The sequence below is a fragment of the Cherax quadricarinatus genome, unplaced genomic scaffold (assembly GCF_038502225.1).
Source record: "Cherax quadricarinatus isolate ZL_2023a unplaced genomic scaffold, ASM3850222v1 Contig2322, whole genome shotgun sequence".
Taxonomy (NCBI): Eukaryota; Metazoa; Arthropoda; class Malacostraca; order Decapoda; family Parastacidae; genus Cherax; species Cherax quadricarinatus.
The window spans coordinates 15,136-35,000 of record NW_027197348.1 but is presented as its reverse complement, the minus strand read 5'-3'; the positions used below and the strand labels follow the sequence as shown (position 1 = coordinate 35,000).

Here is a 19,865-nt window from a genome sequence, read left to right as displayed (position 1 = left end):
TTACTGTTGTTGTTGTTGTTACTGTTGTTGTTACTGTTGTTGTTGTTGTTGTTACTGTTGTTGTTGTTGTTACTGTTGTTGTTGTTACTGTTGTTGTTGTTGTTGTTGTTGTTACTGTTGTTGTTGATAGTGTTGTTGTTGTTACTGTTGCTGTTGTTGCTGTTACTGTTGTTGTTGTTGTTACCCCTTGTTGCTCCCCTTGTTGTCCCCTTGTTGCTGTGTCCCCTTGTTGCTGTGTGTCCCTTGTTGTGTCTGTTGCTGTCCCCTTGTGTGCCCTTGTTGTGTGTCCCCTTGTTGCTGTGTCCCCTTGTTGCTGTGTCCCCTTGTTGCTGTGTTGTTGCTGTGTCCCCTTGTTGCTGTGTCCCCTTGTTGCTGTGTCCCCTTGTTGCTGTGTCCCCTTGTTGTTGTTGCTGTGTCCCCTTGTTGCTGTGTCCCCTTGTTGCTGTGTCCCCTTGTTGTTGTGTTGTTGCTGTGTCCCTTGTTGCTGTGTCCCCTTGTTGCTGTGTCCCCTTGTTGCTGTGTCCCCTTGTTGCTGTGCCCCCTTGTTGCTGTGTCCCCTTGTTGCTGTGTCCCCTTGTTGTTGTGTCCCCTTGTTGTTGTGTCTCCTTGTTGCTGTGTCCCCTTGTTGTTGTGTCCCCTTGTTGTTGTGTCCCCTTGTTGCTGTGTCCCCTTGTTGCTGTGTCCCCTTGTTGCTGTGTCCCCTTGTTGCTGTGTCCCCTTGTTGCTGTGTCCCCTTGTTGCTGTGTCCCCTTGTTGCTGTGTCCCCTTGTTGCTGTGTCCCCTTGTTGCTGTGTCCCCTTGTTGTTGTGTCCCCTTGTTGCTGTGTCCCCTTGTTGCTGTGTGTTGTTGTGTCCCCTTGTTGTTGTGTCCCCTTGTTGCTGTGTCCCCTTGTTGCTGTGTCCCCTTGTTGCTGTGTCCCCTTGTTGCTGTGTCCCCTTGTCGCTGTGTCCCCTTGTTGTTGTGTCCCCTTGTTACTATGTCCCTTTGCTATGTCCCCTGGTTGCTGTGTCCCCTTGTTGTTGTGTCCCCTTTTTGTTGTGTCCCCTTGTTGTTGTGTCACCTTGTTGCTGTGTCCCCTTGTTGCTGTGTCCCCTTGTTGCTGTGTCCCCTTGTTGCTGTGTCCCCTTGTTGCTGTGTCCCCTTGTTGCTGTGTCCCCTTGTTGCTGTGTCCCCTTGTTGCTGTGTCCCCTTGTTGCTGTGTCCCCTTGTTGCTGTGTCCCCTTGTTGCTGTGTCCCCTTGTTGCTGTGTCCCCTTGTTGCTGTGTCCCCTTGTTGCTGTGTCCCCTTGTTGCTGTGTCCCCTTGTTGCTGTGTCTCCTTGTTGCTGTGTCCCCTTGTTGCTGTGTCCCCTTGTTGCTGTGTCCCCTTGTTGCTGTGTCCCCTTGTTGCTGTGTCCCCTTGTTGCTGTGTCCCCTTGTTGCTGTGTCCCCTTGTTGCTGTGTCCCCTTGTTGCTGTGTCCCCTTGTTGCTGTGTCCCCTTGTTGCTGTGTCCCCTTGTTGCTGTGTTCCCTTGTTGTTGTGTCCCGCCTCTTCACTGAATGCTACTAGGTCCTCTCTCTCCCTGCTCCATGAGCTTTATCATACCTCGTCTTAAAGCTATGTATGTTTCCTGCCTCCACTACATCACTCGCCAGGACAGTTCCACTTCCTGACAACTCTGTGACTGAAGAAATACTTCCTAACATCCCTGTGGCTCATCTGAGTCTTCAACTTCCAAGAGTGACCCTTTGTTTCTGTGTCCCCTCTCTGGAACATCTTTTCTCTGTCCACTCTATTCGACGCAGTATTTTGTATGTCGTTATCATGTCTCCCCTATCCTTCCTGTCCTCCAGTGTCGTCAGGCAGATTTCTCAACCTTTCTTCATAGGACATTCCCCTGAGCTCTGGAACTAATCTTGTTGCAAACCTTTGCACTTTCTCCAATTTCTTAACGTGCTTAACCTGGTGTGAGTTCTAAATTGGTGCTGCATACTCCAGTATGGGCCTGACGTACACGGTGTACAGTGTCTTGAAAGATCCTTTACTTAAGTATCGGAACACTATTCTCAGGTTTGCCAGGCGCCCATATGATGCAGCAGTTGTCTGGTTGATGTGTGCTTCCGGAGACATGCTCAGTGTTATACTCATACCAAGATCTTTCTCCTTGAGCGAGGTTTGCAGTCTTTGACCACCTAGCCTATACTCCGTCTGCGGTCTTCTTTGCCCTTCCCCGATCTTCAAGAGTGTCCAGTCTGTCCAGGTCTCTTTGTAGTCCTACCTGTGTGTTGTGCGTGTGTGTGTGTACTCACCTAATTGTACTCACCTAATTGTGGTTGCAGGGGTCGAGACTCAGCTCCTGGCCCCGCCTCTTCACTGATCGCTACTGGGTCCTCTCTCTCTCTGCTTCCTGAGCTTTGTCATACCTCTTCTTAAAACTATGTATGGTTCCTGCCTCCACTACTTCACTTGCTAGGCTATTCCACTTGCTGACAACTCTATGACTGAAGAAATACTTCCTAACGTCCCTGTGACTCGTCTGAGTCTTCAGCTTCCAGTTGTGACCCCTTGTCCCTGTGTCCCCTCTCTGGAACATCCTATCTCTGTCCACCTTGTCTATTCCCCGCAGTATCTTGTATGTCGTTATCATGTCTCCCCTGACCCTTCTGTCCTCCAGTGTCGTCAGTCCGATTTCCCTTAACCTTTCCTCGTACGACATTCCCTTGAGCTCTGGGACTAGCCTTGTTGCAAACCTTTGTACTTTCTCTAACTTCTTGACGTGCTTGACCAGGTGTGGGTTCCAGACTGGTGCTGCATACTCCAGTATGGGCCTAACATACACAGTGTACAGTGTCTTGAACGATTCCTTATTAAGGTATCGGAACGCTATTCTCAGGTTTGCCAGGCGCCCGTATGCTGCAGCAGTTATTTGGTTGATGTGTGCCTCCGGTGATGTGCTCGGTGTTATGGTCACCCCAAGGTCTTTCTCCCTGAGTGAGGTCTGTAGTCTTTGTCCACCTAGCCTATACTCTGTCTGCGGTCTTCTTTGCCCCTCCCCAATCTTCATGACTTTGCATTTGGCTGGATTGAATTCGAGAAGCCAGTTACTGGACCACATGTCCAGCCTGTCCAGGTCTCTTTGCAGTCCTGCCTCATCCTCGTCCGATTTAATTCTTCTCATCAACTTCACGTCATCTGCGAACAGGGACACTTCAGAGTCTATTCCTTCCATCATGTCGTTCACATATATCAAAAATAGCACTGGTCCTAGAACTGACCCCTGTGGGACCCCACTCGTAACAGGCGCCCACTGTGATACCTCTTCACGTACCATGACTCGTTGCTGCCTCCCTGTCAGGTATTCCCTTATCCATTGCAGTGCCCTCCCTTTTACATGCGCCTGATCCTCCAGCTTCTGCACTAATCTCTTGTGGGGAACTGTGTCAAAGGCCTTCCTGCAGTCTAGGAAAACGCAATCTACCCACCCCTCTCTCTCGTGTCTTACTTCTGTTACCTTGTCATAAAACTCCAGGAGGTTTGTGATACAAGATTTGCCTTCCATGAACCCATGCTGGTTTTCATTTATAATCTTGTTCCTTTCCAGGTGTTCGACCACTCTCCTCCTGATAATCTTCTCCATGACTTTGCACACAATACATGTCAGAGACACAGGTCTGTAGTTTAGTGCCTCGTTTCTGTTTCCTTTCTTAAATAAGGGGACTACATTAGCTGTCTTCCATTTCTCAGGTAGTTGCCCAGTTTCAAGGGATGTGTTGAAGATTGTGGTTAGAGGCACGCACAGCATCTCTGCTCCTTCTCTAAGGACACATGGGGAGATGTTGTCCGGTCCCATTGCCTTTGAGGTGTCAAGGTCACTTAGGAGCTTCTTCACCTCCTCCTCAGTTGTTCGTATGTCATCCAACACCTGTTGGTATATTCCCTCTTGATGTTCCCTTCTGTGCTGTCTTCCCACAGCCCTTCCTGTCTCTACTGTAAAAACTTCCTTAAATCTCCTGTTCAGCTCCTCACATACCTCCTGATCATTTCTTGTGAGTTCTCCACCTTCTGTCCTTAATCTGATCACCTGGTCTTTGACTGTTGTCTTCCTCCTGATGTGGCTATACAACAGTTTCGGGTCAGTCTTGATTCTCGATGCTGTGTCATTTTCATACTGTCGTTGGGCCTCCCTCCTTACCTGTGCGTACTCATTCCTGGCTCTGCGACTGATCTCCCTATTTTCGTGTGTTCTCTGCCTTCTGTACTTTTTCCATTCTCTATTGCATTTTGTTTTTGCCTCCTTACACCGTCGGGTAAACCAGGGGCTCGTTCTGGTCCTCCCGTTGTTGTTACTGTTGCCCTTGGGAATAAACCTTTCCACTGCCTCCTTGCATTTTGTTGTTACATATTCCATCATTTCATTTACTGGCTTTCCTGCCAGTTCTCTGTCCTACTGGACCTCCCACAGGAAGTTCTTCAACCCTATTTAGTCCCCTCTTTTATAGTCAGGCTTTTCCCATTCAACTCCTGTTATTCTCTCCACTTGCAGCTCTATGTATTCAAAGCACAGAACCACGTGGTCGCTAGCTCCTAGGGGACTCTCATACTTGATGTCCTCAATGTCTGAGCTGCCCAGGGTGAACACAAGGTCCAATCTTGCTGGTTCATCCTCCCCTCTCACTCTGGTAATGTCCTTAACATGTTGGTGCATGAGGTTTTCCAGCACCACGTCCAACATCCTGGCTCTCCATGTTTCGGGACCCCCATGTGGCTCCAGGTTTTCCCAGTCAATCTCCCTGTGGTTGAAATCCCCCATAACCAGCAACTTTGCTCTGCTGGAGTGAGCTCTTCTTGCCACCTCAGCAAGTGTGTCCACCATTGCTCTGTTGCTCTCTTCATATTCCTCTCTTGGCCTCCTGCAGTTCTGTGGTGGATTATACATCACTGCAATGACCACTTTGTGTTTCCCAGACTCAAGTGTACCTGCTATGTAGTCTTTCTCCTGTCTCATCTATGCCTTCCATTTTCTCGAATTTCCATCTGTTTTTTACGAGCAGAGCAACCCCACCTCCCCCCCTGCCCCTTCTATCTTTCCTCATGATCTGGTATCCTGGTGGGAAGATTGCATCTGTTATTGTCTCCGTGAGTTTTGTTTCTGTAACTGCTATGATGTCTGGGGACTTCTCATTGATTCTTTCTTGCCATTCCTCATGTTTATTCGTTAATCCATCTGCATTTGTGTACCAAACCTTCAACTTCTGTTCTAATACTGTAACTGTGGTGCGGGGGGTGGAAACAGAGGGATCGGTGTGTGATGGTTGGTTTGGATTGTTCAGTTGCCTTGGGGGTGTCGTGGCTGGAGTCCTTCTGCAGGTGTTTCTGGGGGTGCGCTTGTCCTTCCATTTGATCCTGGGTTATTCTGTTCTCCTTTTTCATTTCCTCCCATTTCTCCTTTCGTTTTTGAACTTGCTCTTTCATTGTCTTCCTTTCGTTCTGTGTTCTGTCTCGATCGAGGTACACACTCCGGAACTCCTGCTTGCCTCTCAGCCGTGCTTTCTCCTGCAGGATCATGGTTCGGGTTGATTCTGCCTTGAAAATTACTTTGAGAGGCCGATTCCTTTTCTTTGTGAACCACCCAATTCTCCGGAAATTTGCCACCTGGGTCATGTCCCCCTCGCCTATCACCTTCATATCTTCAATCGTTGTGTGTGTGTGTGTGTGTGTTGGTGTGTGTGTGTGTGTGTGTGTGTGTGTGTGTGTGTGTGTGTGTATGTGTGTGTGTGTGTGTGTATGTGTGTGTGCACCTGCCTCCACCCTTATTTTCTATTGCATTGGTCGATTCATAGCTCCTGGCTCCGCCTCCCTGCTATCACTGACTTCAGACGTCTTGAACACTATCATACCCAATCTCAAAGCTGTGTATTTGACTCCATGATGGTTTAGAGTTCAGCAAACCAGCAAGACTCGGGAGTGCAGACAGTGGGCTGAGAGTGCAGACAGTGGTCAGTCTGCTGATGCTGTCTGCACATGTCTTGAAGACATTTCCGGCCGGAGTTGCCGAATATACACTGAGACGTGTGTATATATCAGTGTATATACACTGAGACGTGTGTATATATCAGTGTATATACACTAAGAGGTGTATATCTCAGTGTACATACACTGAGAGGTATATATATCTCAGTGTATATACACTGAGAGGTGTATATCTCAGTGTATATACACTGGTAGTTTACATTAATCAGTATTTTAGGTATTAAAGTATTCTTGAGTGGTAGTGTACAGGTGACCTGCAGCCTTAATGACCCTGGTGTAGTAGATAGACTTTAAACCCCATTAGCCAACCAACCAGTCTTAATGACCCTGGTGTAGTAGATAGACTTTAAACCCCATTAGCCAACCAACCAGTCTTAATGACCCTGGTGTAGTAGATAGACTTTAAACCCCATTAACCAACCAACCAGTCTTAATGACCCTGGTGTAGTAGACTTTAAACCTAGTAAATACCTGCTGGAACAGTATTAACCAAACACCAGAGATTCAGGACCACTCTGATAGACCACTGGACCATGTCGGTACAAAATACCAACAGAAATAGTTAACCCAAACGGAAATGACCACCAATATCCTCAGAGAACCTGTCAAGGTGAGTCTCCTGGAACCTACTGAGGTCCTGGGTGTGTGGTCTGGCGTGGCTCACATCCTGGGTGTTTGTGGCCTGGTGTTGGTCACATCCTGGGTGTTAGTGGACTGGTGTGGGTCACATCCTGGGTGTTAGTGGACTGGTGTGGGTCACATCCTGGGTGTTAGTGGACTGGTGTGGGTCACATCCTGGGTGTTAGTGGACTGGTGTGGGTCACATCCTGGGTGTTAGTGGACTGGTGTGGGTCACATCCTGGGTGTTAGTGGACTGGTGTGGGTCACATCCTGGGTGTTAGTGGACTGGTGTGGGTCACATCCTGGGTGTTAGTGGACTGGTGTGGGTCACATCCTGGGTGTTAGTGGACTGGTGTGGGTCACATCCTGGGTGTTAGTGGACTGGTGTGGGTCACATCCTGGGTGTTAGTGGACTGGTGTGGGTCACATCCTGGGTGTTAGTGGACTGGTGTGGGTCACATCCTGGGTGTTAGTGGACTGGTGTGGGTCACATCCTGGGTGTTAGTGGACTGGTGTGGGTCACATCCTGGGTGTTAGTGGACTGGTGTGGGTCACATCCTGGGTGTTAGTGGACTGGTGTGGGTCACATCCTGGGTGTTAGTGGACTGGTGTGGGTCACATCCTGGGTGTTAGTGGACTGGTGTGGGTCACATCCTGGGTGTTAGTGGACTGGTGTGGGTCACATCCTGGGTGTTAGTGGACTGGTGTGGGTCACATCCTGGGTGTTAGTGGACTGGTGTGGGTCACATCCTGGGTGTTAGTGGACTGGTGTGGGTCACATCCTGGGTGTTAGTGGACTGGTGTGGGTCACATCCTGGGTGTTAGTGGACTGGTGTGGGTCACATCCTGGGTGTTAGTGGACTGGTGTGGGTCACATCCTGGGTGTTAGTGGACTGGTGTGGGTCACATCCTGGGTGTTAGTGGACTGGTGTGGGTCACATCCTGGGTGTTAGTGGACTGGTGTGGGTCACATCCTGGGTGTTAGTGGACTGGTGTGGGTCACATCCTGGGTGTTAGTGGACTGGTGTGGGTCACATCCTGGGTGTTAGTGGACTGGTGTGGGTCACATCCTGGGTGTTAGTGGACTGGTGTGGGTCACATCCTGGGTGTTAGTGGACTGGTGTGGGTCACATCCTGGGTGTTAGTGGACTGGTGTGGGTCACATCCTGGGTGTTAGTGGACTGGTGTGGGTCACATCCTGGGTGTTAGTGGACTGGTGTGGGTCACATCCTGGGTGTTAGTGGACTGGTGTGGGTCACATCCTGGGTGTTAGTGGACTGGTGTGGGTCACATCCTGGGTGTTAGTGGACTGGTGTGGGTCACATCCTGGGTGTTAGTGGACTGGTGTGGGTCACATCCTGGGTGTTAGTGGACTGGTGTGGGTCACATCCTGGGTGTTAGTGGACTGGTGTGGGTCACATCCTGGGTGTTAGTGGACTGGTGTGGGTCACATCCTGGGTGTTAGTGGACTGGTGTGGGTCACATCCTGGGTGTTAGTGGACTGGTGTGGGTCACATCCTGGGTGTTAGTGGACTGGTGTGGGTCACATCCTGGGTGTTAGTGGACTGGTGTGGGTCACATCCTGGGTGTTAGTGGACTGGTGTGGGTCACATCCTGGGTGTTAGTGGACTGGTGTGGGTCACATCCTGGGTGTTAGTGGACTGGTGTGGGTCACATCCTGGGTGTTAGTGGACTGGTGTGGGTCACATCCTGGGTGTTAGTGGACTGGTGTGGGTCACATCCTGGGTGTTAGTGGACTGGTGTGGGTCACATCCTGGGTGTTAGTGGACTGGTGTGGGTCACATCCTGGGTGTTAGTGGACTGGTGTGGGTCACATCCTGGGTGTTAGTGGACTGGTGTGGGTCACATCCTGGGTGTTAGTGGACTGGTGTGGGTCACATCCTGGGTGTTAGTGGACTGGTGTGGGTCACATCCTGGGTGTTAGTGGACTGGTGTGGGTCACATCCTGGGTGTTAGTGGACTGGTGTGGGTCACATCCTGGGTGTTAGTGGACTGGTGTGGGTCACATCCTGGGTGTTAGTGGACTGGTGTGGGTCACATCCTGGGTGTTAGTGGACTGGTGTGGGTCACATCCTGGGTGTTAGTGGACTGGTGTGGGTCACATCCTGGGTGTTAGTGGACTGGTGTGGGTCACATCCTGGGTGTTAGTGGACTGGTGTGGGTCACATCCTGGGTGTTAGTGGACTGGTGTGGGTCACATCCTGGGTGTTAGTGGACTGGTGTGGGTCACATCCTGGGTGTTAGTGGACTGGTGTGGGTCACATCCTGGGTGTTAGTGGACTGGTGTGGGTCACATCCTGGGTGTTAGTGGACTGGTGTGGGTCACATCCTGGGTGTTAGTGGACTGGTGTGGGTCACATCCTGGGTGTTAGTGGACTGGTGTGGGTCACATCCTGGGTGTTAGTGGACTGGTGTGGGTCACATCCTGGGTGTTAGTGGACTGGTGTGGGTCACATCCTGGGTGTTAGTGGACTGGTGTGGGTCACATCCTGGGTGTTAGTGGACTGGTGTGGGTCACATCCTGGGTGTTAGTGGACTGGTGTGGGTCACATCCTGGGTGTTAGTGGACTGGTGTGGGTCACATCCTGGGTGTTAGTGGACTGGTGTGGGTCACATCCTGGGTGTTAGTGGACTGGTGTGGGTCACATCCTGGGTGTTAGTGGACTGGTGTGGGTCACATCCTGGGTGTTAGTGGACTGGTGTGGGTCACATCCTGGGTGTTAGTGGACTGGTGTGGGTCACATCCTGGGTGTTAGTGGACTGGTGTGGGTCACATCCTGGGTGTTAGTGGACTGGTGTGGGTCACATCCTGGGTGTTAGTGGACTGGTGTGGGTCACATCCTGGGTGTTAGTGGACTGGTGTGGGTCACATCCTGGGTGTTAGTGGACTGGTGTGGGTCACATCCTGGGTGTTAGTGGACTGGTGTGGGTCACATCCTGGGTGTTAGTGGACTGGTGTGGGTCACATCCTGGGTGTTAGTGGACTGGTGTGGGTCACATCCTGGGTGTTAGTGGACTGGTGTGGGTCACATCCTGGGTGTTAGTGGACTGGTGTGGGTCACATCCTGGGTGTTAGTGGACTGGTGTGGGTCACATCCTGGGTGTTAGTGGACTGGTGTGGGTCACATCCTGGGTGTTAGTGGACTGGTGTGGGTCACATCCTGGGTGTTAGTGGACTGGTGTGGGTCACATCCTGGGTGTTAGTGGACTGGTGTGGGTCACATCCTGGGTGTTAGTGGACTGGTGTGGGTCACATCCTGGGTGTTAGTGGACTGGTGTGGGTCACATCCTGGGTGTTAGTGGACTGGTGTGGGTCACATCCTGGGTGTTAGTGGACTGGTGTGGGTCACATCCTGGGTGTTAGTGGACTGGTGTGGGTCACATCCTGGGTGTTAGTGGACTGGTGTGGGTCACATCCTGGGTGTTAGTGGACTGGTGTGGGTCACATCCTGGGTGTTAGTGGACTGGTGTGGGTCACATCCTGGGTGTTAGTGGACTGGTGTGGGTCACATCCTGGGTGTTAGTGGACTGGTGTGGGTCACATCCTGGGTGTTAGTGGACTGGTGTGGGTCACATCCTGGGTGTTAGTGGACTGGTGTGGGTCACATCCTGGGTGTTAGTGGACTGGTGTGGGTCACATCCTGGGTGTTAGTGGACTGGTGTGGGTCACATCCTGGGTGTTAGTGGACTGGTGTGGGTCACATCCTGGGTGTTAGTGGACTGGTGTGGGTCACATCCTGGGTGTTAGTGGACTGGTGTGGGTCACATCCTGGGTGTTAGTGGACTGGTGTGGGTCACATCCTGGGTGTTAGTGGACTGGTGTGGGTCACATCCTGGGTGTTAGTGGACTGGTGTGGGTCACATCCTGGGTGTTAGTGGACTGGTGTGGGTCACATCCTGGGTGTTAGTGGACTGGTGTGGGTCACATCCTGGGTGTTAGTGGACTGGTGTGGGTCACATCCTGGGTGTTAGTGGACTGGTGTGGGTCACATCCTGGGTGTTAGTGGACTGGTGTGGGTCACATCCTGGGTGTTAGTGGACTGGTGTGGGTCACATCCTGGGTGTTAGTGGACTGGTGTGGGTCACATCCTGGGTGTTAGTGGACTGGTGTGGGTCACATCCTGGGTGTTAGTGGACTGGTGTGGGTCACATCCTGGGTGTTAGTGGACTGGTGTGGGTCACATCCTGGGTGTTAGTGGACTGGTGTGGGTCACATCCTGGGTGTTAGTGGACTGGTGTGGGTCACATCCTGGGTGTTAGTGGACTGGTGTGGGTCACATCCTGGGTGTTAGTGGACTGGTGTGGGTCACATCCTGGGTGTTAGTGGACTGGTGTGGGTCACATCCTGGGTGTTAGTGGACTGGTGTGGGTCACATCCTGGGTGTTAGTGGACTGGTGTGGGTCACATCCTGGGTGTTAGTGGACTGGTGTGGGTCACATCCTGGGTGTTAGTGGACTGGTGTGGGTCACATCCTGGGTGTTAGTGGACTGGTGTGGGTCACATCCTGGGTGTTAGTTGACTGGTGTGGGTCACATCCTGGGTTGAGATTCCAGTACCTATCTAGAGTACCTGTTGAAGTGAGCTTCTAGTACCTATCTAGAGTACCTGCTGAAGTGAGCTTCCAGTACCTATCTAGAGTACCTGTTGAAGTGAGCTTCCAGTACCTATCTAGAGTACCTGTTGAAGTGAGCTTCCAGTACCTATCTAGAGTACCTGCTGAAGTGAGCTTCTAGTACCTATCTAGAGTACCTGTTGAAGTGAGCTTCCAGTACCTATCTAGAGTACCTGCTGAAGTGAGCTTCTAGTACCTATCTAGAGTACCTGCTGAAGTGAGCTTCCAGTACCTATCTAGAGTACCTGTTGAAGTGAGCTTCCAGTACCTATCTAGAGTACCTGTTGAAGTGAACTTCCAGTACCTATCTAGAGTACCTGTTGAAGTGAACTTCCAGTACCTATCTAGAGTACCTGCTGAAGTGAACTTCCAGTACCTATCTAGAGTACCTGTTGAAGTGAACTTCCAGTACCTATCTAGAGCACCTGTTGCAGTGAGCTTCTAGTACCTATCTAGAGTACCTGCTGAAGTGAGCTTCTAGTACCTATCTAGAGTACCTGCTGAAGTGAGCTTCCAGTACCTATCTAGAGTACCTACTGAAGTGAGCTTCCAGTACCTATCTAGAGTACCTACTGAAGTGAGCTTCCAGTACCTATCTAGAGTACCTACTGAAGTGAGCTTCCAGTACCTATCTAGAGTACCTACTGAAGTGAGCTTCCAGTACCTATCTAGAGTACCTACTGAAGTGAGCTTCCAGTACCTATCTAGAGTACCTACTGAAGTGAGCTTCCAGTACCTATCTAGAGTACCTACTGAAGTGAGCTTCCAGTACCTATCTATAGTACCTGTTGATTTGAGCTTCCAGTACCTATCTATAGTACCTGTTGAAGTGAGCTTCCAGTACATATCTAGAGTACCTACTGAAGTGAGCTTCCAGTACCTATCTAGAGTACCTACTGAAGTGAGCTTCCAGTACCTATCTAGAGTACCTGCTGAAGTGAGCTTCTAGTACCTATCTAGAGTACCTGCTGAAGTGAGCTTCTAGTACCTATCTAGAGTACCTGCTGAAGTGAGCTTCTAGTACCTATTTAGAGTACCTGCTGAAATGAGCTTCTAGTACCTATCTAGAGTACCTGTTGAAGTGAGCTTCCAGTACCTATCTAGAGTACCTGCTGAAGTGAGCTTCCAGTACCTATCTAGAGTACCTGCTGAAGTGAGCTTCCAGTACCTATCTAGAGTACCTGTTGAAGTGAGCTTCCAGTACCTATCTAGAGTACCTGCTGAAGTGAGCTTCCAGTACCTATCTAGAGTACCTGCTGAAGTGAGCTTCCAGTACCTATCTAGAGTACCTACTGAAGTGAGCTTCCAGTACCTATCTAGAGTACCTGCTGAAGTGAGCTTCCAGAACCTACTGAAGTGAGCTTCCAGTACCTACTGAAGTGAGCTTCCAGTACCTATCTAGAGTAGCTACTGAAGTGAGCTTCCAGTACCTATCTAGAGTACCTGCTGAAGTGAGCTTCCAATACCTACTGAAGTGAGCTTCCAGTACCTACTGAAGTGAGCTTCCAGTACCTACTGAAGTGAGCTTCCAGTACCTACTGAAGTGAGCTTCCAGTACCTACTGAAGTGAGCTTCCAGTACCTACTGAAGTGAGCTTCCAGTACCTACTGAAGTGAGATTCCAGTACCTACTGAAGTGAGCTTCCAGTACCTACTGAAGTGAGCTTCCAGTACCTATCTAGAGTACCTACTGAAGTGAGCTTCCATTACCTATCTACAGTACCTACTGAAGTGAGCTTCCAGTACCTACTGAAGTGAGCTTCCAGTACCTATCTAGAGTACCTGCTGAAGTGAGCTTCCAGTACCTACTGAAGTGAGCTTCCAGTACCTACTGAAGTGAGCTTCCAGTACCTACTGAAGTGAGCTTCCTGTACCTACTGAAGTGAGCTTCCAGTACCTAACTAGTGAAAGTACTTACCAATTATTGCTTCTTTAGAGCTTTATCAAGTGAATAGAGCTGTATCTATTTGATGTAGTGATTAATCAAGATAAATAAGCTCCAATAACCTGGATGAAAAGCTCTTCAACGGCATATGTACTCGAAAAATCGAAGAGAGATGTAGTAACACATCCTCCCCCCATCAGCGCTCAGCGCCGACTGAACCATCAATGAGGACGGTGGAGTAGCCGTCCAGGCTCGGCGCGACAACTTCCCCCGCGGCGCCAGGCAGCGCATCCCTGCGCCCCGCTGGCGGACGCTCAGGGACGACCACTTTCCTGGCGGCTCTTAACTCAAGGCATTAATAATTTTTTTCCCTTCTCCTCTCCTCCTTTTTCTAATATTATCGGTGACGGGGAGGTGGCTTGGGGACCCCCCGGGGGGGTACTGAGGGTCAAAGTTCCAGGATGTGCTTTGTTTACATTGGGATCGTCGCCTCCCTTAGTACTATCGTTTGTCTTATTTATTAGTGATAATGATGATAATTATGATGATAATGATAATGATAATAATAATTATATATAATAAAAATATACACGCATATATATCACTCATTCTTACGTAGTGTGTCTTGAGTACACATTACCAGTGTTGAACCCACACCTAATATCACACAGGTGGGGCCAAGAGCTATGACTCGACCCCTGCTACCACAATCAGGTTAGTACCTAATATCGTGTGCTTGTACTTTAATGTACAAGAAGTACAACTGTAGGGCAAAGAACAGGGGGAGATATGATCAGGACGTGGAAGATATCCACTGGGATAGGGTGGGATAGACCAGGATAAGGTATACTAGAGGGATAACAGTGGTACAAGGATACATAATTGGGTAATACGTTGGTGTGTGAGTCAGTTGGGATACTGGGAAGTGTTGCCTCATTGTGGGGAGTTGGTGGAGTGTGGGGGGAGTGAGGGTGCTGTTGGAGTGAGTTCTGAGGCAGTGGGAGGTGCCAAGAGATAGAGTGTGGCTCTCTTACACACACACACAGAGGGCAGGGGGTGAGGAACATACTCCCTGTTTTCTGCTCCCTGCATGCAGCAGGGAGCAGTATAATAAATAGACAGTAACAGTTGATATAAGGACCAGACTGCTAGTAACAGTAACAGTTGATATAAGGACCAGATTGCTAGTAACAGTAACAGTTGATATATGGACCAGATTGCTAGTAACAGTAACAGTTGATATAAGGACCAGACTGCTAGTAACAGTAACAGTTGATATAAGGACCAGATTGCTAGTAACAGTAACAGTTGATATATGGACCAGATTGCTAGTAACAGTAACAGTTGATATAAGGACCAGACTGCTAGTAACAGTAACAGTTGATATAAGGACCAGACTGCTAGTAACAGTAACAGTTGATATAAGGACCAGATTGCTAGTAACAGTAACAGTTGATATAAGGACCAGATTGCTAGTAACAGTAACAGTTGATATAAGGACCAGACTGCTAGTAACAGTAACAGTTGATATATGGACCAGATTGCTAGTAACAGTAACAGTTGATATAAGGACCAGACTGCTAGTAACAGTAACAGTTGATATAAGGACCAGATTGCTAGTAACAGTAACAGTTGATATAAGGACCAGATTGCTAGTAACAGTAACAGTTGATATATGGACCAGATTGCTAGTAACAGTAACAGTTGATATAAGGACCAGATTGCTAGTAACAGTAACAGTTGATATAAGGACCAGATTGCTAGTAACAGTAACAGTTGATATAAGGACCAGATTGCTAGTAACAGTAACAGTTGATATATGGACCAGATTGCTAGTAACAGTAACAGTTGATATATGGACCAGATTGCTATTAAGTAACAGTAACAGTTGATATATGGACCAGATTGCTAGGAAGTAACAGTAACAGTTGATATATGGACCAGATTGCTATTAAGTAACAGTAACAGTTGATATATGGACCAGATTGCTAGTAACAGTAACAGTTGATATATGGACCAGATTGCTAGTAACAGTAACAGTTGATATAAGGACCAAATTGCTAGTAACAGTAACAGTTGATATATGGACCAAATTGCTAGTAACAGTAACAGTTGATATAAGGACCAGATTGCTAGTAACAGTAACAGTTGATATATGGACCAGATTGCTAGTAACAGTAACAGTTGATATAAGGACCAAATTGCTAGTAACAGTAACAGTTGATATAAGGACCAGATTGCTAGTAACAGTAACAGTTGATATAAGGACCAAATTGCTAGTAACAGTAACAGTTGATATAAGGACCAAATTGCTAGTAACAGTAACAGTTGATATAAGGACCAAATTGCTAGTAACAGTAACAGTTGATATAAGGACCAAATTGCTAGTAACAGTAACAGTTGATATAAGGACCAAATTGCTAGTAACAGTAACAGTTGATATATGGACCAAATTGCTAGTAACAGTAACAGTTGATATAAGGACCAGATTGGTTTAAAGTCTATCTACTACACCAGGGTCATTAAGACTGGTTGGTTGGTTAATGGGGTTTAAAGTCTATCTACTACACCAGGGTCATTAAGACTGGTTGGTTGGTTAATGGGGTTTAAAGTCTATCTACTACACCAGGGTCATTAAGACTGGTTGGTTGGTTAATGGGGTTTAAAGTCTATCTACTACACCAGGGTCATTAAGACTGGTTGGTTGGTTAATGGGGTTTAAAGTCTATCTACTACACCAGGGTCATTAAGACTGGTTGGTTGGTTAATGGGGTTTAAAGTCTATCTACTACACCAGGGTCATTAAGACTGGTTGGTTGGTTAATGGGGTTTAAAGTCTATCTACTACACCAGGGTCATTAAGACTGGTTGGTTGGTTAATGGGGTTTAAAGTCTATCTACTACTACACCAGGGTCATTAAGACTGGTTGGTTGGTTAATGGGGTTTAAAGTCTATCTACTACACCAGGGTCATTAAGACTGGTTGGTTGGTTAATGGGGTTTAAAGTCTATCTACTACACCAGGGTCATTAAGACTGGTTGGTTGGTTAATGGGGTTTAAAGTCTATCTACTACACCAGGGTCATTAAGGCTGCAGGTCACCTGGTCACCACCAGTCAAGAATACTTTAATACCTAAAATACTGATTAATGTAAACTACCAGTGTATATACACTGAGATATACACCTCTCAGTGTATATACACTGAGATATACACCTCTCAGTGTATATACACTGAGATATACACCTCTCAGTGTATATACACTGAGATATACACCTCTCAGTGTATATACACTGAGATATACACCTCTCAGTGTATATACACTGAGATATACACCTCTCAGTGTATATACACTGAGATATACACCTCTCAGTGTATATACACTGAGATATACACCTCTCAGTGTATATACACTGAGATATACACCTCTCACTGTATATACACTGAGATATACACCTCTCAGTGTATATACACTGAGATATACACCTCTCAGTGTATATCAGTGATTACCTTCGTGGTAGATCTTTAAGTGTAGTTCTCAATGGAACGGAATCAGCAAGACATCTTATTGGGGCAAGTGTTCCACAAGGAAGTGTGCTGGGACCATTGTTTTGGAATGTCTACTTCAACGACCTTCTTCATCTTATCCCAGAATCACATGCATATGCAGACGACTGTGCACTGACATTCACTTATCTAAGAGAAGAAATGCCAGCTGCTCTAAGCTACATCAATCACCAGCTGAGAGCTATATCAGCTTGGGGAAATAGATGGCAAGTAACATTTGCACCTGAAAAAACACAAATTATGATCTCTTGGCACCATGATGGTAATGCCGGAGCAGTACTAAGTATGAATGGGAGAGTATTGGTATCTGGGGAAGAAGTTGATATCCTTGGGGTGAAATTGGACTCCAAACTGACCATGAAGAACCACGTTGTAAATCTTCCAAACAAGGCAGCCAGGAACCTAACAGCAATTTGCCGTATCTCACATCTGCTTGACAGTAGGGGTTGCAAGATTTTGTACGAGGCACAAGTACGCTCGCACCTTGAGTATGCTCCACTTTCTTGGTTTGCCTGCCCCCTCGCCTCATCTGCGACTGCTTGATAGAGTGGAGAACAGAGCAAGACGTCTCATCTCTCGCCTGGACCCATCCTGGATAGATCTGTCATTTCACCAGAGCCTTCAACACAGGAGGGATGCGGGTGGCCTTACTGTTATGAACAAGGCCAACATTGCTAAAGTACCACACTTGGATCCACTTCGAGGGCAGCGTGAAACAATCTTCTATACCACAAGACGGGCAGAAAGTAGCAACTTCACTCTGGCTGTACCCTTCTCCAGAACATCACTCCATCTGAGATCATGTATACCCAGGATGACTCGAGTATGGAACACATTCGTACAGCATTATGATGTCAATGAGATAAAGTCAGTTGATCAAATGAAAATGCTGGCCCACAGATGGTCCACAGCTGGCCCACAGATGGTCGACAGCTGGCCCACAGATGGCTCAAACTTCATCATGTTCCCTACTTGTATGTCTCATAACAATAAAAGAGAGAGAGAGAGAGAGAGAGAGAGAGAGAGAGAGAGAGACCTTAAGTCAAGGGTTCGACTCCTGCCCAGCAGCTACAGCCTTGAGTGTCACGGTGCCGGGAGCTGGAGGCCAGCAGCAGGAAGGTGAGACGGTAGTTACGGGAGCGCGGCCAAGCAGTCGTCCGGCTGGGCGCTAGCTCCTGGGCCCCGCCGCTCAGGTTAAGCACCACTTGCTCTGGTAGTTAACTGGTGCAGTGATCACCTGGTATGTCCTAGGTGCTAGCACCTAGGTGAAGTTCCTAGGTGCTAGCACCTAGGTGAAGTTCCTAAGTGGTGGCACCTAGGTGAAGTTCCTAGGTGCTAGCACCTAGTGTGTAGTACTTAGATGTAGTAACTAGTGAGTAGCACCTAGGTATAGTACCTACTGTGTGTAGCATCTAGATGTAGCACCTAGTTGTAGCACACAGTAGCACCTAGGTGATACACCTAGGTGTAGCACCTAGTTGCTGAATAGTAAATAGTCACTAAGTAGGCAATAGTCACTAGTCAGAAAATAGTCACTGACTCGCCTACTTCCCTTTACAGTCACTGACTCACCTACTTCCCTTTACAGTCACTGACTCACCTACTTCCCCTTAGTCACTGACTCACCTACTTCCCCTTACAGTCACTGACTCACCTACTTCCCCTTACAGTCACTGACTCACCTACTACCCCTTACATCCACTGACTCACCTACTTCCCCTTCTAGTCACTGACTCACCTACTTTCCCATACAGACTCACCTAATTCCCCTTACAGGCACTGACTCATCTACTTCCCCTTACAGGCACTGACCGACCCCAGGTGCCTGGCACCTTTCGGTAACTTCCCAGATGGCAGTCACTGTGACCGCTACGTTTCGTGCTGGGCAGGGCGTGGTTTCACCCATCTCTGTGGCACCAACCTGGTCTTCAATCCTAGTAGCAGGTCCTGTCAGGCTGGTACTAGTTGCCCAGGTTAGTAGTCTGCTAGCCACCAGCTGCCCCAGGTATAACTACTGCTATTTTAAGGTATAACTAATGTATTCTGGGGTATAATTAATATATTTTTGGGTATAACTAATGTATTCTGGGGTATAATTAATATATTTTTGGGTATAACTAATGTATTCCGGGGTATAATTAATATATTTTAGGGTATAACTATTATATTCTCGAGGATAATTAATATATTTTGGGTATAACTAGTATAATTAATATATTTTAAGGAATAACTATTATATTCTGGGGTATAATTAATATATTTTAGGGTATAACTATCATATTCTGGGGTATAATTAATATATTTTGGGTATAACTAGTATAATTAAAATATTTTAGGGTATAACTATTATATTCTGGGGTATAATTAATACATTTTAGGCTATAACTTTTATATTTTATGTTGAGAAGATATTAAATAACTGCAAAGTTAGCAAGGAGCTATGGCCAGGAGCTGTGACTCAACCCCAACAGACAGAGGTCGGTAAATACACACATGTATACATGTATACACTTAAGATACCTATACATATACGTATATTGTTACTTCCTGAGTCATCTATTTCCTCTTCCTGTCTTTCTCTCTCTCTCTCTCTCTCTCTCTCTCTCTCTCTCTCTCTCTCTCTCTCTCTCTCTCTCTCTCTCTCTCTCTCTCTCTCTCTCTCTCTCTCTCTCACTCTATCTATCTATCTATCTCTCACTCTGTGTTACAAGTCTTGCAACAGTCATTTACGACCTTCAAGTGACGGTGACGACCCGGGTATCGAACCCTGGTGCCTACTATTACTCACCCCCTACCCCTTACATTCTCTCCCTCCCCATAACAATAATAATTATAACAATAATAATAATAATAATAATAATAATAATAATAATAATAAGAATTTAATATTTGGTTTTTCTTCAAGGATAGCCGGGGAGAGTCTGTGGAAATTCTCTTTAAGAAACTTGTATGTTACCACACACACACACACACACACACACACACACACACACACACACACACACACACACAACACACACACACACACACACACACACACACACACACACACACACACACACACACACACACACACACGATAAAGCTCTTGGAGCTCTGTCATGTGTGTGTGTGTGTGTGTGTTTCGGCAGTTACAAAATGCTGAGCCCCT

At 47.6% G+C, this 19,865-nt stretch overlaps 1 long non-coding RNA gene across 1 annotated transcript in view; it reads left to right on the top strand.

Moving 5' to 3' along the window:
- LOC138851833 (uncharacterized) overlaps positions 1-18,673 on the top strand; it is a 38,288-nt gene extending 19,615 nt beyond the window's left edge. Inside the window, exon 3 of the long non-coding RNA XR_011391425.1 lies at positions 18,519-18,673. This is a non-coding gene — a long non-coding RNA (uncharacterized lncRNA). The remainder of the gene's footprint in view (positions 1-18,518) is intronic.
- The last annotated feature ends 1,192 nt before the right edge of the window (positions 18,674-19,865 follow it).